The sequence below is a fragment of the Oppia nitens genome, unplaced genomic scaffold (assembly GCF_028296485.1).
Source record: "Oppia nitens isolate AA-2021 unplaced genomic scaffold, nextdenovo-longstitch-racon4-pilon3 scaffold17_pilon_pilon_pilon, whole genome shotgun sequence".
Lineage (NCBI taxonomy): Eukaryota > Metazoa > Arthropoda > Arachnida > Sarcoptiformes > Oppiidae > Oppia > Oppia nitens.
In genome coordinates, this window is record NW_026533196.1 from 2025643 (window position 1) to 2048960 (window position 23318).

Here is a 23318-nt window from a genome sequence, read left to right on the forward strand (position 1 = left end):
AGTCTTGAGCTTCACGAGACAGTGGTAATGATTTGTATGAGGAAAATGAAAAAATACAGAGATATGTGAAACTGTATGTCAAACCAAACCAAATAATGATGATTACTATTGTAAATCTCCACTCTATTGCTCGACTCATTTGCTCTCTAAGATCTATCTCTCCAAAAAAAAGACAACAAAATGATGGATTGACGACAGTTGCACAGCCATACTAAGCTATATAATACCATATATACTACTGGTGCCGATGAACACATTGATGGTAAATGTGAAACATTATTCACTATGATTTAACTAAATATATTGTAGTACATACAGTACTTTATAATACATTAATATTTGATAAACTCAATGGTAAAGCTATGGTTTTTAATTGATGCCAACGATGCTATAGATTTGGATTGACTCCTGATTTATATTGAATACACTATTTGTCTGTACTTTTATTCCCTCTTTTTTCTCTTTCTCACTCAACTACCCTCTCATTGACTAACTTTCCCCATCGTTCTCATCGTCTCTTATTATATGAGAAGCAAATAATGCTTAACTAAGTTATTTGGTTTCTCCACTTTTTTTAATATTGAAGTCATTTTAGTCATTAGACATGATTTGCAAATTTTATTTTTAAAAATTCTGCCTCAAAGCCAAAGATTAAGACCAAATGATAACGAATAGTCAAAGATATACAGTAAATATAATAAAGAAATATATATAGAAATCATACAATCAAATCCCTGTCCTCTCGTACTCAATATATCTTTCATGAAAACTCCTAAATATGATTGCGTTAGGATATCGGTGTAACTGATATGTGATGCTAGAGATCATATACATTTACACTGTATATGTAATAGATATATGACGTTTCAAAGGAGTTATTAAGTATTTATTAAAATGCATTGCTATTCATATGATTATAATTTATGTAACATACTTTAGATATGTGTATATACACTAAAATTATATATATATATTGAACACATATTGAATTGCGAGGGAAATGGAGCTGAAGTCATATATAACATAATATATATTCAAACGGTTGGCAAACATTTGCTGTTTTTTCAAATACAGATTTGCACTCTTTTTTCTCTCCTTTTCTCTCTCTCTCTCTCTCTCTCTCTCTCTCTCTCTCTCTCTCTCTTCTGATAGTTTGTGTGCAAAAATGTATCGCATATTAAATAAGAGTTTATTAAAAAAAACTCTTGAGTAGTCGTCATAGTGGGTGACTTATGCTTCAGTTTTTTATATACAGTATACCAGCACTCAGTCACTCACTTACTCACTGAGCTCAGAGGGCTAATGATCTGATGGCCTCATATAATTTATTTGCTCTTTTGCTACACAAATCTCGATATTGGTCTCTCTCTCATATATATATATATATATACTCAATAAGCTCATGGATGTGCAGGAATGCTGTTATTAATGGATTTTTTTGATCGCCAAAATCACATTATTATAATATCATGCTCTTAACCCCTCTTTCTCTTAAAACTCACGCACACACTGTTAAAGATATAATATATATATATTTATAAAAAATAAGCATTGAATACAATATCAATGTTTTTTATGTGTTAAACATCATCGATAAAACCGCAACAATAATGGATAACAGAAACTAATAAAACCTCTATTTCCATCTCTCTCTCTCTCTCTCTCTCTCTCTCTCTCTCTCTCTCTCTCTCTCTCGTTTACTCACTCACTCCCGACCCAAACGTTGATCGCACCTCTCATTTAGCTTTTAGCAACTAATGGTATCTTCACCACCAAAAAACATGGATGATATAAAAACCACTAATTGTATAGTCTATATCACCCAATATATACTATACGGTATTAATAACATTGATTTTTAATATATATTATGAAAATTTTTATACTACAGTATATTAAGATTATTATGCATAAGAAAGAAGTTATTAATTTCTCTCTTTTTTTTCTCTACCATTCCCTTCAAAAGAAAAGGATATTTTTTTGTAAACGGATTTTGAATCCAATCGCACACGAAATTAATTATTTTATGTTATTTTTCACTCCTGTTTTATATATATATGTTTTAACCCATTCACTCACTAACTCACCCGCTCTTTCATTAGTTTCTTTACATAAAAAAGAAATAAAATTAATTTTCTTTGACTGTTATTTTGCAAATATAAAAAAACAAAGCCAAACATGACTCTATGGTTATTATTGCTATTATTAGTTATATTAGTTTTTTTGCTATTTTATTATTATTATTATAATTTTATTACCATTATATTAACAAATTATAATATTCACCTTAAATGATATCATTTTGTGTGTGTGTGAGTCTTGTGTTTGTTTTATAATTTTTATGATTAACAACAACTAGATTAATATGCAAATGTTATTTTGAAATTGATTTTTGAAAACTTGTATATATAACTACATTGTATATAAATTAAATTAAAAAGTTTTTTAAGTATTAATAGAAAAAAAACTTATATCACGCTAATGATTACAATGCCATTGAATGGTTTAAAATAGATTATTAAAATTTATGGATAAAAACAAAGTTGATGAGAGTGTGTTTCAAACAAAATATTGAATCAAATGTACTGTATATGTCTATTGGTTTTTAATGCCAACATTAATGTCTTCATTGCCATTACACATGTTTTTAATATTTGATAGATGTTATGTATAGATCTTATTATATGCCATAACATAATAACACAGAAAATTTCTTTGATGTGTTGGCTGTATATAAATCTTATGAAATAAAGTATATAAAGGCTAAGGATGTGGATGTGGATGACTGTGTGAACAGTGAAACAGTAGATGCACTTCAAAAATGAGATTATAATTGCATATTACAGTATTTAAGCCAACAAACTCCAACACACACGAGTTTATTAGGTTATATTGAAGTTTTTTTTAGTAAATTTATACAACTCTCACTCACTCACTCACTCACTCACTCGCTCTGTCACTAACTCACTTACTCAGGAATTGTCAGATTATGGGTTGCTTTTTGGTTAAGTGAATACTTGAACCAACCGTTAAGTGTATATACAATTATAATTACATAATAATGATTGTATAACATATCCGTTGAATTTACAGTTTATATATATGATACAAATATTATATTTATACCATCTATTGCTATAATCAGTGTCTTATTTTCCTGTTATTTATATAATATATACGGTATATACAGTATTCAGTAATACGATATATGTATATAACTGTATACAGAATTTGCTATTTTATGAAACACTTGAAGAGTTCATTGCTTATATAATTTGCTAAATTAATATTACCAGACATTTCATTAAAAGTAATTGATTCTCGACTACTATTTTTTTACTCTGATTTATAATGAATTAACGGTTAGATTATTAACAATAATAACTAATTTGCTTGACTTATCTCTTATTTGTGTGTATACACACTAATTATGGTTTATTTTTACCTAAATAGTAATGTACAAACTTTTTATTTAAAAAATTGATATTAACTTAATATTAGTTGAAATTATAATTTTGTTTTTATTTATGATAAGCAAATACCGATAAGATTAAAGTAAATGAAGAAATTAAGATTAATTGTTACCATGTTTTTGATATTATAAAATTTAATATATGATTTATAACTTGAACACTATTTGTCTATTATTGCAAAATTTCAATTATATTAAATATCAGTATTAATTGTGTGGAAAAAAAATGTATAAACAATAAAACAATAATAAAACATATTAAAAAATATTTTAATATCTGATTAAACTATTAGAGGATTTTCTACACAGATATTCATTTATAAAACCTTAATTTTTTGTTTTGTTTTTTATTATTTATTTATTTTTAGATAGTTTATAAAGTTTAAAAATATGTTTACAAAATAGTATATATATACATATCTAATAAAAATTAGTTTAATTACAAAATATAAAATAAAAATCTTAATATATGTATATATTATTATAAAAGAGGCGGACGTGTGATAACAGATAATAAATAAAAAGTTTCTATTCTTAAAGTCTTTAATAATATTATTTAATATACTGTAATATTGTTGGCATAAAATGGGAATAAACTATCGAAACAAACAATTATTTCGTGACTTTAAATCAAGAGTTTGTCGACTCTTATTTAATACTGATATAATATATAATAGTTTTAAATATATTACAACAATAATAATAATAACAACAACGGCATCACTGAATGGGTTTGATATTTATATGTCTTTAACCCAAATGCGCTAATTATGGTCGCCATTGATGGCTATAATTGATTGTTAGCTCATCTCTCGTCTCAGACATAAATCTTTAGCAAAAGTCAGGCAAAGGAGGACATGATTTTTAATTTGAACGGAAATGCTCTGAGATATCGCTGATTATAATGCATTGCGTGAAATGTCTTATTATTAGAGGACAGGACTGTTAGGAGCTCTAAGGGTTCGATAGAGTGGTTTTAATGTCCTCTCTATCTCTCTCAACAAAAAAAGTGAACTGTTATTAGCCGTTTCCTCTTAAAAATAAAATCCGTGAGTTTGTATTAATACAATTTGTGTGATTGGTTGGGGCGGGCGGTCAGTGAATGGTCGACACCATTACACACGCAATCAAAGACTCGGATGAATGAATGAATCTGTGAATGAAGTGAATGATTAGCAAAGAAAAAGCTTCACTAATATATTATCGCTGTCTTTATATTGTTGTTATAATCGCTATTAAAGTGTATTGCATTTTGAGAGATAGCAATGAAATACATCAGACAATAATCATTACTATTCTCGACGTTTTGGATGTAATTTTGTGTTTACTTTGATCTCTACTTTGGACTGACAAACCATTGAATGCTAAATGAGAGGGAAATGTCCGATAAATATCTGACTTTTTTCTAGAGATGTGTCGGTTGCGATCTGTTTCCCCAACAAAATATAAATAAATAAAAGTTTGGTATTGTGTTTGCTATGCACTCGTGTTTATCAATATATTTATGCTGACATTAATCAAAATAATTATAATAATAATAACAACAACAAAATTTAAATAAATAACAACAAATAGCCCATAATATATATATATATATATATATAATATGATATATAGTCCAATATTACACATCTCTTTACTTTTATATCACAGCACGAATTCACACATTTTATACTCATTTAGTTACCGATTATTTCCCACTCATTTCATAGTCATTAAAAATGGTATATATATTGTATATACAGTATTATAATATACTGTATATGATATTGTTATATAACAATAAATATATATATATATATTATCACACACATATATATACAGTATATATGATAATAATAAACTCTAAATGATCTGTAAATGAGTGGGCGAATAGACCGGTCATATGAGTGTCTTATTAATATACATTTATTACTAACATTTCTATTTTAATATAGAGATATTATTAAAGTTAATATGTTTTTATATTATTTTTTGATATTAAACTATTTTTATATATAAAAACCAATAGAAATTTTCAATTTAGGGCTTGATATAAAAATACATTTAGACTGTAAAGCTATTATTTATTTAATAATAATAATAATAATATATTACTGTTTTATATAATAGAAACATTAAATGTAGATATCATTTATTGAGCGCTGGACTATAGTATTAGATTTATTTCAAATTATTTGTTTCGAGAAACAACAAAAATATTTATAATAATTTTAAATAATGTTATATATATATAGCTTTCTTTGTAAATCAGGTTTTGTCAAAACAAATGCTAATAAAGATTTGATTTGATATCAAATTTATATAAAGATAGTCAATAATGTATTTTAAAAAAGCATTGGTTAAGTTGGCAATAATGGCAATAATGGCAATAATGGAAATAATATGATGAGATAGAGTCCCTTCTCGTGACCGGATTTTGATAGGAATTACACTTTTGGTTTTGTTTTTAAATTTGTTGCACTCCTTTATTTTAAGCACATATTTTTCATTTCATGTATCGACACACACACACACACACACACACACACACACACACACACACACTTACGCACAGTGGGTGAGGACGGGCGCACAATATTACAGTATATGAAAGCAAGTGATGGCCATATCTGATGAGTTACTGGTGCCGGTGCTGATGCTGTGCCCATCATGAATTGTGTGGCCAATTGTTTTCAATGCTAATACGAATCATTCACTCATTATAGTGACTGATCTCAAGGACAATAGCCATAAATGTTATTAAGTATCGGCAAAAATATAGAGAGTGTATGTGAATTGCCATTATAGTGAATTAGCTATGATATCGTCGTTCAATAAGATGCCCACGAAATTGCATTAAATTTTTCTTTAAGTATTTGAAGTTTTTTTATTTATAATATTATTTATATATTAGTATTACAGTAATATGTGTTTGAAAAACAATAAATGAGTGAATGAGTGACTAGTTTTTTATATTTAATACATAACTATTAGGCCAATGAAAGCTATTTATTGGGCAATGAGAGCGCCGGTCACGTCTCACGCTTATTGCCGACCAAATAAAAACGGTACCAATTTTGTTGGTCATAAAATAGCACCGGGCGATATTGGTTATGAACCCCAGAATAGGCCACTAAATTTCAATTCAAATTCTATAATAGACTTAATCTAATGGCTATTGAATGACTGTACCATTAATGTCATATATATTTATTTGTCTCTATATATAGTAATATACGGTATATCTATATCAGCGATAATCGCTTTTAAGAGCAGTTTTCTGACTTAAGTTTTCAATTCCTATTCAATTCACAAACATTTTTTAATGCAGATTTTTGTTGCTTATATATATATATATAGAAAGAGAGAGAGAGAGAGAGAGAGAGAGAGAGAGAGAGAGAGAGAGAGAGAGTATTATCTCTTAAAATATATTTCACTATTTTCTATTGTTTGATACAATTGATGCCAAATAAATGTAATAAATTTTATTAATTTGATATACGATCCATTTGATCGCATGGTTAAACTGTCGATCACCAGTTTTTTTTAATTTTTTGTTGAACGCCAATACGTTTGTGTCGCACCTAAAAAAAATCATAACCAATAGTTTTCGGTCGGAACGGTATGTGCGCACAACCTATCTCTATACAGTCAGCACACAATAAATGTACAAATAATACACGGCTCTGTCGTTTAAGAAATCAAATATATTTAGACAAACGCATCCCTTTTGCCACTCGCGAGTCGACAGACTTATAAGCAAAACGATTGCACCGACACTATTGCTATACATACCACTGACTTCTCTGATACCCAAACCGGGTCTATAGTACTGTTGGCAAAGTTGTACAGTATTTGTGTATTATAATTGAATCTAATGAATATATTATCAAATTAATAACAACACTATCAACTATTGTATGAGTGTTTTACATTAATACAGTATATATATAAGTATAAAAATCTACAACAATATATAGCTAAGAATAAAAACTTTTTTTTTGCTTAAATAAAGACTATTTTGAAAAAACACTTTTTACTATAGTTTTCTTCTGTCTTCTCTTCAATGAAATCTTTACCAAACATTTCTTCTCTTCCACTCTCAGTGTTATCGTTACTGTTGTTACAGTTGTTGTTATTGTTATTATTTATATCATTGTCTAACCATAACTAGTATATGATTTTAAAAAAAACGTTTATAATAAAGTGAAGTAATTAAAACTATGCGACAAATTTTTTAAAAATAAAAAGAGTTATGTAAAGTTATTATGTTTATTGAATGACACAATTTTCTCAATTTTTTTTAATAAACTCGATAATCAAATATTGAATATTTGTTGATCACATAGTTGTTTGATGTAATAATTTGGCAAAAGTTGTTTAATTAAAACTTAATACTTTATATTTATAAAATTAATTATCAAGAAGATTGTGAAAAATTAGCGCATAAATAATAAACTAATAATAATAATAATAATTTTATCTAAATTAAATTTTAAATAACTTTTGGATACTTTCTCTCTTATTTCTATTTAAAAATATTATTGATACTCATTTGTATGATTATATAAACTATAATATATAATATAATGTACTAAATAATAACTAAACTATATATTTAAGCACAATATTATAGAATTGTAATAATAGTTTCTAAACGTTTTTGATATTTGATGTGTGATCTTAATCATAGACTATTTCTCTATAGTCACGTCTTTTAATATATTTATTTCGTTTTTGAATCAATTATATGTCATCAGTCATATCGCAAGAATAATTGCATTGTTATTACTTCTATCCGTATGATTATTATAAACCATTATTATATAACCAGTATTATTGCGATCAAAACTCAGTGAACCTCCTCATCGACTAAAATATATTTATATATAAAAACAAATACTCTGAAAAAGAGAAAGAGAGATAAAACAAATTTACTATTATATGATTATTTGATATTTTGAAGTAAAATATATTCATTCCTATTCGGTGCCCATAAACTCATATATTATTAAGCCGTGACTATTTTAAACAAAGTTATGTTACTTTTTTTATAAGACTTTATAATTAAGACAATTTTTGTGGTGATTTGCCAACACATGAGAAGAAATACATTTTTCATTTAACAAACTTAACTTAACATAACATTATTTAATGAAAATTATTTGCCGATTAATAGACAATTTAAAATACTTTTAAAAAATTTAAGAGAACTCCTTAAACACAGACTTTCGTCTTTCCCATCATTTCTTAATTGTCCGCTAAATAAGTGGACAGACAGATGAAGATTGAACTGAAAAAACCGTTTTGATAACAGTTTTAAATTGCATATATAGAAAAACGACTATAAATTATTAAAATAAACAATATTATAATAATTGATTTGTTAATAAATTTTACATAAATTGCAAACTGTTTAAAAATATTATTATTTCAAAAAAAACTTTTTAAAAGGAAGTTTTTTCGCTCCAAACAATCGTTTAATGATTAAACTACTGTTAAATTAATATAATAAAGTCATCATACAATAAACAATAAATAATAAATTGAATAATTGTTTGACATTAATGAAAAAAACTTTTTTTATGCAAACATCGAAGCATTTGTAAGTTATGAAATAACTTTTTTTATTATTAATTAATTTTTTAAAAAGAAATATTTCTTAAAACGGATATATGCATAAAATATTTTTTTTATTATTAGTTAGAAAAAACTTTAAAATTTATGCTTTAAATAATTTTATATTAGTAAATTATCTTTTAAATAATTGCATACTTTATTTGAGATGCAAATAAAAATAAAAATTAGATATTCAATTTGGATTAGAAGGGAAATTAAATTTTAAAGATATCTTTAATATTACACTTAATATTATTGTTATTAAATGTTTTTTAATACCTAATAATAAGGTAATAGTATATTATTATTGTTAGTTTATTTTTGGTTACATCCAAAATAAATACTAAATAATAACAAATAAAATGATTAATTTTATTGGCAATCAAATTATTTAGCAATTTAAATACTTATTTAAAATAGCAAACTATAATATATTATTAAACAATTTTATTATAGCAGCTATTTTTATTGTCATCTTGATTTTTGTTTGTTTATCAAAACATTTTATTTGAAACTTGATTTTATAGATATTGCTCTTTTGATGACATTTTTCTCTGTGTTTTTAAACGATTTTAATCGTTAAATGTTTGTATTTTATTTTTGTACTGTAGTTTATTTGCTAAAAACACCACACATTGAGACATTGATAGAGAATTATTTATATATCGTATTAGTCGTTATCATATAATATTAGTGGCAAAAAATAACAATTTATTAATGTATAAAATGTTAGCTTAAATTTCAAATTATTTTGATTTTTATGTATAAGTCGAGTGCGAAAACTTTGATAAAAGTTTTTTTTTATTTATTATTAATATTATTTTTTACATTTTTATTTGTTTTGATTTTCAGATTAATTTTATAAGAATTCTCATAAATTTCCAAAAATATTTAATTTATATTTTTTATGTTTTACTTTTATTAGTATGTATTAAATAATATCAAACTTTGTTAAAAAATAATAAAAACAATATTATTACATAATATATATTAGGATATAAAATGTATTGGAGGGGGCAGTAGGGGGTGAACTAGGAGTGAAAGTGTGTGTGTGTGTGTGTGTGTGTGTGTGTGTGTGTGTGTGTGTGTGTGTCTGTCTATGTGTGTGCATAACAAACTAGGAGAGCGTACATTATGCTCACGACCTACCTGTGCCCAAACAATATATTCATAAAGTTTAATAAGTTATAATATTTTACATGAAATACCTTTTAATGTTGTTAAATATTATGAAAATTTAATTGTTTAGAGTGAAGCTATAATAATATATTAGCAATATTAATGAATTGAATACCTCGTAATAATAACAATAATAATGGCTTTTATTATATATATATATATATATATATTGATAGATAGATTCACTTAAATATGTTGAGCTCACAAAAAAAGTTTTCATTGATTTATTTTTTAAAAGTCTAGTATATGTATAAAAAGCCGGATCTTTGTGGTAATTAGTAATAAATGATTATATAATTCATCAAAGTATTAAAAGCAATGCTTGAATATTGATGATGGCTGTCATGAATTTGCATATAAAATATTGTATATATATATATATATATATAACTTACACTTTATTTTATTATTTAGCTGATGTTGTTGTTGTTACTGCGGTGTCCCTAAAATGAAACAATGTTTGGTGTTATACTGTATTAGATTTGATTTAATGTTATAATTTATATATAGTATTTGTATAATATACGGTCGATATTTATTTTAGTTATTTATTAATCACATTAGCTTTTTAGATTAATTTTTATGACGATTTAAAATGTTTTAAACTATATATTTTGATTTTCAAATATCCTTTTTATTGGCAAAATAACTTTTATTTAAGGAACCAAATTCCTGTAGAGTATCTTAAAAAGTAATAAAATAACGATTGCTATCATATATTGCTATAAATTTATAAGTTTTCTGTACATTATTAGCTATTGGTTTTCAAGTTTTAAATATAAATATTTTAATAGATATAAATTTTCTATATTTAGCAAATTAATTGCATGACACCAGTATACATGACATACCTGTCAATTTATATACTACCTGATCCTAAATACGGGTTCCCAATTTTTTATAATAATTATTTGTTAAATTGTAAAAAAACTTTGTAAGTTATTACATTTAAAAATAAATTACAATTATTTATTTAGCTGTAGTTTGTTTTTTTTTGCTGACTATATTGTACCGGTATATATACTTTATTTTTTAAAACTAATAATAATAATAAAATTTAATTTAAAATATAAATATTATTGATATATTTATAAATATTATACTAATAATAATATACTCGTTGTGTTAGTTTTTTTTATTATGCTTGCTTATTAAGTTAATGAATTTTTTAGTGTATATGTATAGTATCTACATTTTCTCATTAATTTGTTTGCTAACACTCAAACCAATTAAAATAATAATAATAATAATATAATAATAAGAGACTTTGAAACAAACAAAAAAGTCTAGCATTAATAGATTACACCAACAAAATTATTTTATTGCTTTAATTTAATTGTTTTTCTCCCTTTATTTCATAAATATATATTCACTTTCACTATTTTTTATCAGATATACTGTATAAAAAACAATATTAAAACAATTACAGTTAATGTATAACTTTATGTGTATGTACTGTATATATATATATATTATACTGTATGATATATAAAACAGTACTACATTTATAAAATTAAGTATAATCTTGATTTTTTATTAATATTAAAAATTATCCTTAAATTACAAATATAATATTAGAAATATACCTTGATGTATATATTATATTACTGTATTATATAAATGATTGATACTGGTGCAATTGTTTAATGATGATGTTATAAATTTTGAAATAATATACATTTTTATCTATACATATAATTATTATTATTATCAAGAGTTGAGCTACAAAGTCGAGAAAAATATATGAATAACTAATACAAACAATACTTCAATTATAATGATAAAGCCATTGATGCATAACATGTGTATTACATGCAATTCATTGCACAAACCTATTCATGCTATTCATGCTATAAATTAAATGCAGTGTTAAAGCTATTGTGTTATATACAATATATACAGTGTTTATATTAAATAATATGAGGTATATTTATAAATATTATATATATATATAGTTAAAGTCATTCATTTTGTTAGTGATGTTTTTGTGGCTAATAACGAGTCAATTGTGTTTGACTTAAATCAGTGTTAAAAGAAAGCGGAGGTAACGCCTCATCGCTTCATTTGAGTTTTGTTTTGCATTTTAAGACCTAATATCATAACTGTTTGAGACATATTACAACAGCCCCCTCCTTACCATTGATGTTAAAGTGCCAGTCAATGCTTAACATGGGTATTGCGTGCGCTTCTCCATCATCATCAGTACCCAAAACACTTGAATAGCTATATAATGTCCAGACCGTCGACTTAGTATCTGATAAACGCTTTTGATTATTGCCTTACCATCCCTTTGATTGCCTTTCTCTCTCTCACTCACTAAATGACTGCAAGGCATTTCTAGAGGGGGAGATGGATGGGAGGGGTCATCCCATATAGTATTTTACAATCTCATTCATCATATTGTTGGCCGATAGATGTAAAAATAGCTAAAAATTTTAATGGACCTTATTTTGTGTGCCCTTTAATGAATACTATTGTTATCCATAGGCTCTCTCTGTCTATATATTCTCTCTATTGCTTATCTCTCAATCTTCCAATTTCTCTCTCTCTCTCTCTCTCTCTCTCCCATGAATTGCTTACTCACTCATTCACATTATTTCTCAATCTTGTCGTGCAATTGATTTGATAGACCAGCCATTCCTGACATTACGATAGTATGTGTGCAATGTCTGTACACTAATGAAACTTACAACACAATGGTAATGCTGTTGTATTGTAAGCAATTGAAAGCATAGATTCAATGCCATAAATAACTAAATACAATAATATTATATAATAATAGCGATGAATAAGGGATGAGAAAAAAGCCATTGAAAGCCTACAGACATGTCTAATGGCTTTCCAATCAAATGCGTTACCAAACCATTAGAGACTGTAATAGTTTGTTGTGTTGTTATGCTATGTATAGACCATCATGTGATCAATTGCTTTGATCTCTAAAAATTTATTTGACATTCAGATAACACACAATCGCTAACTCAATAAGTATTATAAATATATTTTATAGCTATCTTGTCATGAAAAACATGTGCCCATAATTGCAAAGTTATTGGAAAATATAGAAATATTATATATACTGTATAATAAATATCAATATACAGTACATTATACTAATTTCACTCATTTTGAATCACAACTCTGTTTCAAATGTTTATGATTGACATAATATGTGACATAATATATATGAAAAATGTATTAACTTTAATGTTTTTGAGACTATCTATTTTTAAAATTTTTATACATTTATTGGTTTTTACCCAAAATAATATCATATGTGTATATCTTATGAGCAATTATTGTGATACGAAAGTGCCATTCATTTGATACGTTTGAATGAATTTTATTTACAGTAAAGTTATAAGTTATTATAAATTTATAAAACTTATAATAATATTAAAATTTAATACTGTATTATACATATATGTATATACGTATACAGTAATAATATATGCGTTGTGCTGATTGCACATACAAATTGGTAATATACTGGAGTATATGCACACACTTGATATGCAATGAAAATTTGATTAAAATTTTTCCGACAACTAAATTAATTGCTTTAACTCTTTTCCCAATTGAATGACCTATTTATCGAGTAATTATATTTTATTAAAAATGTTTTGACCAATAAATAATAAATTAGATATTTTACTATTATTTTATTAAATCTCTCTCTCTTTCTTTCTTTCTGTCTTATTGTTTGTTTATTTATTTAGTTTGGATGTTAAGAGCTTTAGAAAATGTTGTTAACAAGATTTTTATTAAACATTTATAAACAACAATTCAAACATTTCAATGACTTTTGATGATATAAAACTTAATAATATAAACATTGATGTATTTGCCACTCATTGACATACTGTACACTATTTTATAGCTAATTTTAAACCTTACAGTAGTAGTAGTATTCAAACATTTGTTGCACAAACACATCACATCATCTATCAAATGATGTTTTTGTAAACCAAATAACCGATCACTGGTTTTGATTGACGGCTAACATATTGGTATAGAAAAAGCCAACACTTAGTTTTCACAGCTCTTTTGCCGATATATTAAACTATTTAAGATATGCCAGTGCTTTGTACTGTTACTTCAATACCAGCCGGAGCTCTCAAAAGTGAAATTATTGACTCAATAAATCTCATTACATGAAAATGATTTGTCACTTTTTTCATGTATTTACACACTTTCATGCACTCAAACACACACACCAAACATACAATTGATTTAATGGCATAAAAACGAGACTTTATTATATAATGATTGTTATGTGTAATGTTTTGTTTGATATTTAGTGGTTTACAAAAAAAATGTATGTTTTCTCTCTTTGTTTAACTTATTTATGTTATTGACATTTGTTTGAAAATTTTTAATAAAGAAAAAAACCAACAAATATAGACACAAAAATCAACTAAAAGCTATTCCACTAAATAATAATAATTTGATTATAATAAACATTGTTTAATATACAAACTTTTACTTTTATACAAAAATACTATTTTAATGTTTGTTTATTTATTTTGTATCCACAATTAATGACTTACCGTAAAAATACATTATTAAATAATCGGTCGATTGAAGATTAAAAAAAATATTAATGTTTCAATTTTTTTTATTTCATAAAATCATTTGCAAATAAATAATTACAGAATGAGTCAGTCATTCCTTAACATATACTACAAAATTTTTTTTAAAAATTTTATTAAATAATTGTTATATAATATAATAAGAAAAAATATAGATAAATAGTGAATTAGTTTATAATTTTGTTTATTCTGGTTCAGCCCTTGCTTTATATGTCTCATTCATTTTAATTGAATTAAAATCATTGATAATTATATATGTTTTTATATATCATAAAAACCATGAAATTTTTGTTTGAAGCCCTCACTCAATATAATAGGGTGAGTGAATGCCTATGAAAGAGATGGTATGCGATTGAGTGGTGTGTGTGTGTGTGTGTGTGTGTGTGTGTGTGTGTGTTGTGGGCCATTGATTAAGCCGATGGCGGACTTATTGTCAATCGGGACTCACGATCGGTAGACACGAGCTCTCCATTAATCACAAATAAAAGACAATTATAGGCTTTCCATAGCTTTCAAAGAGATGAACAAATCAAAACGTTATACGATTTTTTATATTATATTATATAAGCATTTTTTGTATGTTTGAAATATTTTCAAAGATTATAAACTTTGATCAGACATTGGGACCAATACATCCAATACATACCTCAAGTGTTTGCCTCATATTAAGGTATGAAAGTTCCCAAAGAGATTATATAATAATGTTTTTAGTAAATCGTGATTTATTAAAAGCCACGAAAATTTACTTTAATTTTTTAATTCCATTATATTTATAGATTTTTTATTTTTTACTAAAACCAATCGTTTATATGATTGCTTACGAAAGAGAGACTTCGAGAGAGAGAGAGAGAGAGAGAGAGAGAGAGAGAGAGAGTTTGAAAATTTTTGTTATATTTGTATATTTTTTAAGAGGCTTTCAATTTGAAAGTGGAATATATTTTTTTTATAAATATATAAATTTCTTGTTTCAATAGGAGAACAGTGTTTAATAAAAAAATATTTGAAACATTTAAAAAAATAGTTATAGTTATTTAGGATTATTTGTAGCTGTACTTTAAATCAATCGACAATAAATTTAATAATAAATTTCCTATAAATATATATTTGTACACAAATTGTTAGGAGTAATTTTAATTTGCTTAAATTGCCAAATAAAATATATATATATATAAATTTTTATTCAATTTCTCTACAAAATAATAAAAAATAAATTTTTGAGTGTTATTTAACTCTCTAATTGAAAATCTGAGTCATAAATTTGTAGGAAAGAGAGCCCCAAAAAATTAAGTTTATGCCTGAATTACATTATCGCCATTAAAGGGCTTGTTTTGGGTGGTATTATCAATAAACAAAAATACTGAACCATTATATAAATCAACCAAATATTTTTATAACCATCACCTAATATACTGTACAATATTTGCAAACATTAACACAACTGTTGTACTGTATGTACACTATGTTATTGACTATAAGTTTTTTTTATATACACTTAAATATCGGGTCAAACCAGAATAAGTATGTGTATATATATCTGTTAAAATATTTTTTTTGGTTTTAATTTCATTATTTTTTTGTATTTTTTGATGTTTTATCGTAGGAGTAATTTGTTGTATAATTTTTTTAAATATAAATAAATACAATCATTCACTTCAATACATAATATTAAATTTATTTTATATATTAAATATTACAATAAATGTCTCTTTTGTTTATGTTTTTAACTCAAAATATATAGTTTGGTAAAAATATTGTATGTTTAGTTGTTTTAATGACTTGTTTTTGTGTGCATTTTATTGTGAAATTAATGCATACTATAAAATTAAGACTATATTGGTATAGGAAATGGTAAAATGTATTAAATTTAATGATAAATTTTATTACAAATAATTATAATCTTCTCAGCAATCAATCGTTAGTCATTTTGGTTACAAAATGTCATCTTAAAAGTCTTTTTGTCCCAAAAAATGTCTCAAAATTAACAATAATAAAGAGTTTCTTGTTTTTTGTTCTACAATTAATTGCAATTAATTTTTTCTCATAGTTTTTAATGCATTTATTCAGGAAATAGATTTTTAAAAGACGTGGTTTAATTTTGGACCTAAAATTAGACAATATTATGAATAAAAGTCATTAAAATAAAGTTATATTTTTTAGACTCTCTATAGCCCAATGTCTACGTGCTTTGAATGACAAATGTATCTTAATTTTAGCCGAAATGTACACAAAATAAAAATAAATTAAAAGATTGATTCAATAGTGAGACTCTTTTGGCTCTCAATGTCTCTGATATTCATTAATATTCAAAGGTATCAATTTTCATGTGAAATATATTTCTGTATAATTATATAATTAACTTATATTTAATAAATTATAAGTTGTATTATTTTGCAATACACAGCATATTTTGTATGCAACGATTTTTTCATAAAAAATATAATATTTAGAATTAGAGGAAAAATATATATATAAATAAATTAATCATAAAAACTTTTTTGTTTAGATATAAAAATTAAAATACAAAGAGTACTTAAATTTTATTTGTTATTTTAAATTAAATTAATATTTTTTTATTACTCTCTTTCTTTCTTGTCTTTAAAATTTATAATCATTTAATAAAGACATTGTTTTCTCACTATTAAAATCAATGCAAAACAATTATTTTAATAATTCATTCACTTTTTTTGTAAATCTGAAAATTACAATATTTAATTACACGAGTATATGGGTAGTGAAATAATGTATAATATATTTTATTTTCATATGATTTAAATGATTTCCATTTAATTAGCCCTCGAGTTTAACGAGTGTATCGTTATTTTTCAGTACATTAAAAACATTATTTAATATACAGGTATATAATGTATATAAAGTATATATACTGTGTATACACAGTATAATTAATGACACTTTTGTAGCAAACAACTAATGCTTAGACAGTGACACTAAAGATAGATATTAATGTTTTTTTTCTTAAAATTATTAATAAGTTATTGAATGTTGTATTTTGTGTGTCTAAAAAATATAATTTATTTTGAAATACGATTGACTTCAAAGAGTTAGGTTTTACCCATAGATAAGAAACTTATAGTGAGTATAGTGAGTGAATGAAAGATAAATAAATATATATATATACAGTATATATATATATATATAGAAAAAATGAGTACAATATTTATCTTCAATTTTCAATAGTCATTAGTAATGGCAAAGATAATCTTTAATAATGTTTATGTTAACTACTAGTGCCCAGATAGGCGTATATATCACTTGTCCTCAAGATATGAAACTATTTTGCCGGTGCTCACTATGTAGTGTACAGTATGTATAATAATGTTTGTAAATTTATATACTGTATGTATTGTACATTAATATAAGGGCTATTTATTTGTTGATCGCATGAGAGACGATTGCATTTTTTTATTTTGGGAACAAATTTTATTTTGTCTCACAATTAAGTCAATAATAGAGATACAGATATTATATTATGAAATTAAAGTGAATTACTATTATCTAAATTCAATTGTTATTCACAAAACATAAATAAAATGGACTAATCATTTAAAAATGCTAATCACTTGCAGACAACACAAATACAATTGAAGTATTAGTCATATCATGATTGCAATCGTATATAAAGTATGAGACAATTTTTTATATATTTATTTTAATTAAGACTTTCTAGTAATTTAAGTATATATTACCGATCATTACTTGAATTTATAAATACTATGTTATTGTTATTTAAAATAATAAAAAATACATATATATATATATAGTAGTCATATATATATATAAATTCAATGACATCAAACAGGACCTGATGGTGACCTTGGCTTTACTTTTTCTCAGATGAAAATTTTATTTAATACAATTGATATACAGATACACATACATACACACACACACACACACACACACACACACACACACACACACACACACACACACACACACACACACACACACACACACACACACACACAAACACAAACAACACACACACACACACACACACACACACACACACACACACACACACACACACACACACACACACACACACACACACACACACACACACACACACACACACACACAAACACAAACACAAACAAACACACACACACACACACACACACAAACACACACACAAACACATACACATCAACTTGACTGCCCTTTCATGCAGTGGTTTGTGATGTTATAAGTTCTAACTTAGAACTGAATTCCCATTTATGTTAACATATGAAATGTCAATGCAATAAAAACAGTGATTTTTTGGAAAAATTTCTCAAATTGTTTCAACAGATATAGTATATAAATTTAATAAATACTCATTAATAGTTTTAAAATTGTTTTAAATACATTAAATAACATTAAATTTTTTAATGTGACAGAAATGTTAATAAAATTTATAGTCATTTGTGTGATCGGGTGTTTGAATTTTTTTTTCAATTTTCAAATAAACTTTTCCAACACCAGTCGTATCAATCAATTTGAGGCAAAATTTATTACATATTTTTTAAAGACAAATCTCTTTTGCTATTTTATTTTGTTCAGAAACCACACAAACAAATCAGTAATTTATTGATTTGTATTTTATTTTCGACTTATCATTATTTATGACTATGTGGGGGTCTATTGAAGGCTCAGGGATTTCTTCAATAGGGGACAGAGAGAGAGGATAGACATTCAAATTTATTGAATAACACCCAACTATTAGAAAGCAAGTACTGAGAAATCATTTATTTGATTGAAAATTTTGAGTTGAAATGAGAATTGAGAGACATATTGATGGGCTTTAAATAAATGCATTGAAAAATTATTACACGAGAGATAAGACATAAAAGAGTAGATGAGTTCATCAGATTTGCTTCAAACCATATAAAGTAATGATTTTTCATTTATTAAAGTAAAAAAAACAGTTTATATTAATTTATTATACACATCGATATAAATCAAATATTTATTTCGGCTTTTTATATATCACTTGATATTTAATAAGTCTTGAGCTAAAACTTTAAGTAATTTTTCAGTCAAAGAGAAGTTGTTTAATGAATTCAAATTGCATTTAATTTTTAAATCATTAATTCATTGGATCTGTGAAAGAGAGCATCATTTTTAAAAAATATATAAATAAATAATTCAATTTTTATGACTCTATTCACCTATAAATGATTCAAAGTCTCTCTCTCTCTCTCTCTCTCTCTCTCTCTCTCTCTCTCTCTCTCTCTCTCTCTCTCTCTGATTACAAATATGTTATATATAAGCCATAAAAATAAATTCCTAATCAGTATATCATTTACTGGCAATCCAGAGGTTGAACGTCTCGATTACACATCGATTTGCTCTCAAATAAATAGATCCACTTTTTTATATCCAGATTACTTGCTATGGTATACTCACACGAGATATATGTTTTATATGTTATACTCTTAAATACTTAAAAAAAACTTATAAATTATATATAAAATGTATTTTATTTGTTATCAATATTGCTATCAATTCCTAATGTGGAAGTTATGGTTTGTTATGTTATTTTTAAACACACATTAAATATAACTTTTTTCTTTAAATAAAAATACACATAATTGTAGATTTTTATACAAAAAAACTATTTAAAAAATAATATGATGTAAATAATATTTGCAAGAAAAAAATCAGTAAAATTTGTATAGTATTTTATTTTTTGATTATATTTTAGTGCCCTTTAAATGGTATTTAATTAATGCAAATCTTTTAAGTTTAATAGTACAGTCACCCAAACATTTAATGTTTTATTATAACATAATATAACTATTTTTTTCTGATTATATATAGTTTTTCCCTCAATGTTTTTGGCCTTAGATATTATTTTTATTATGTAATAACAATATTATTGTTATTATTATTATTTCTTATTATTATTATTAACATTGTATAAAATAATGATTATATATTAATATAAATTTATATATATTTCTTTGGTCTTTACGTGAGAATGATTTCCAATTGAAGTTAATTTGGTAGCAATTTTCTGGTCATAAGCTATCTATTAAAGTCAAACCTGTGTCTAATGCTATGCAAACTCAATGGCAGTTTTGTTGTCAACTAATCTACCAGTGATTTGTTTGGTATGTCTTCAAGTCCATACACAACACCCCCACCACACACACCAGAGCCCATCCCCCATTGCAATTAAACCAATGTCCAATTGTGTATTGTTTTTTGTTTTACATATGGGGTTTATGCACTGCTATCTATCATGATTTATCTGTCCTTTATTTTTATTTGATGACTACCCGGTACTATACGATAGGTATATATCTATGTTATGTAATAATGCATTTGCAAACAATTAATTGTTTGGTTCTCATCGAGAAATTCATACAATAATTATTAAAACCAACGAAGCGTTGGAAACTTGTCTTATGGTTTGCAATAATTATTATTAAAAATATTTTGATAGCCTTTATAATTCGCCTATTATATGACATAATATATAAAAAAGTCAAAATTTAACCGAAAATTTACTTTATTTTTTATGAGATATATCTACTTATAAATTATATTATTATAAATACAATACATGTCTTGGTTTGAGACAAATTACAAGTGAATGGAAATAATTGCTTTGGTTTTTGGTTGTCGTTTAACCATTTGCTGGCTATGCCTGAACACCTACATATAGCTCATGGCTATCCCGGGCCCAGATATGGGCTCAATATATGATACACAATGGGTTCACCAATGAGAAAGAAAGGTGATTGTTATGATTATTATGATTATGACTGTTATACACTGTTCATAAATACATATTTAATGGTGATATGTATTATTTAATAGCGATAATACATAATATATATTACATATATATAAGATGAGGTCGTTTTGATCGGTCAGGTGCTCATCAAATGAATTTTCTCACAAAAGACATACACCAATGAGTGGCGACTAATGCCATAGATTGCCAACAATATGAGCCGGTATTACATATTGGGAATGATTCCCAGTTAATGGAAAAATAATTATCGCATAAGACATAGGGTTGTGTAGTGTTGAGCCCCTGAGCCCTGATATTGTCATAACAAGATTGTCTCTCTAATCGCCATTCATTCAAACATATATTATATTAGTCTGTCTTATAGCTGATGGCTAATACATAAAAGTGATTTCCGTTGCGCCTGAAGGGGCGTGTGAGTGACCTAACCCACTATGGGATGCAATATATGACTATCAATGAGAGAGAGAGAGAGAGAGAGAGAGAGAGAGAGAGAGAGAGAGAGAGAGTTCTTTACAACTTTACGTTTGTTGCGTGAAAAGGATAGTTGCTATTAATGAAAGGTTTTACTATACGCTACTATAAATTGCTATAACGTAATGACCAGATTATCACGAGTTTAGTCTTAAGTTCAATGAATTGTCTCAATCATTGTTGTGTCTACTTTCTGTCCCCACAATTGGCCAAAACAAAAGAGAAGGCATAAAAGCATAGCCCGGAGCCGCTTTGTCATCGACATGACTACAACACTACTACTATTATTACAACAAGAACTACTACTACTATAACTACTACTACTTATTATAAAGCAATCATTTTAGCCATTCATAAGATATAAAGATGTGAAGACTTTCTTATCTATAAAACTTATAGTTTTGATTATTTTACTAATAATATTCAACTTAATATTTATTAAGCAAAATAAAAGACGCTTTGCTTTAACTTATAATTTTCTGACTACAAATTATAGTAGTAGTAGTAGTAGTAGTTGTAGTAGTAGTAGTAGTAGTAGTAGTAGTAGTAGTAGTAGTAGTAGTAGTAGTAGTAGTAGTAGTAGTAGTAGTAGTAGTAGTAGTAGTAGTAGTAGTCATCTATTTTGGGCATCTGTTGCTTAAACCAATGACTTTCTTTCAATTGATGAGAAAAAGCAACTTTTTTCATAACATATTAAAGTTATTAATATGTGAGTTAAGAGTATTTTTTGTAATTTACTTCAAATGACACTAACAGTGCCTTTTCATTGCACTTATGAATCGTATAAATCATTTGATAAATACAATTAAAATGCTATTGAAATGGATATAAGCAATGGATATAACGTTTAGAGAGTCAAACACAATAAAATTCTTAACACTGAAGACATTGTATTTGATTATAGTTGAGAGGACCCCATATATATATATAATATATGACAACCCCATCGGTGGTTCACTATTTAGGACCACAAAAGCCATTTTCAGTGACACTATTTCACGCAATTTGTTTGATTTCTCGGCCCTTAAATATGTGTGACATTTTCCATATCAACCCTAATATTTAACTATAAATATATCATATCTAATAATATATTTAAATGGTCTGTCCATATGTTAGTTTAAATGCATAGAGAATATAGCCATTAGATGTCAAAAAATATTAGCTATAATAATGATGACTACCTTTTTTCAGTATTATGTCATAAATATTTTTTATTTAACCATTGCATTGGATTTAT

At 25.6% G+C, this 23318-nt stretch overlaps 1 protein-coding gene across 3 annotated transcripts in view; it reads left to right on the plus strand.

Annotated features, from left to right (window-relative positions):
* Nucleotides 1–23318, plus strand: part of LOC128965570 (homeobox protein cut-like) — a 162417-nt gene that overhangs the window by 76412 nt on the left and 62687 nt on the right. Inside the window, exon 1 of one of the 3 annotated variants that reach the window (XM_054312278.1) lies at nt 9030–9059. The exons of the other annotated variants lie outside the window; for them this stretch is intronic. The gene's annotated coding sequence lies outside the window, so the exon portion shown is untranslated. Of the gene's footprint in view, nt 1–9029; nt 9060–23318 lie in introns of those variants that run through there. 3 annotated transcript variants of the gene reach the window in all.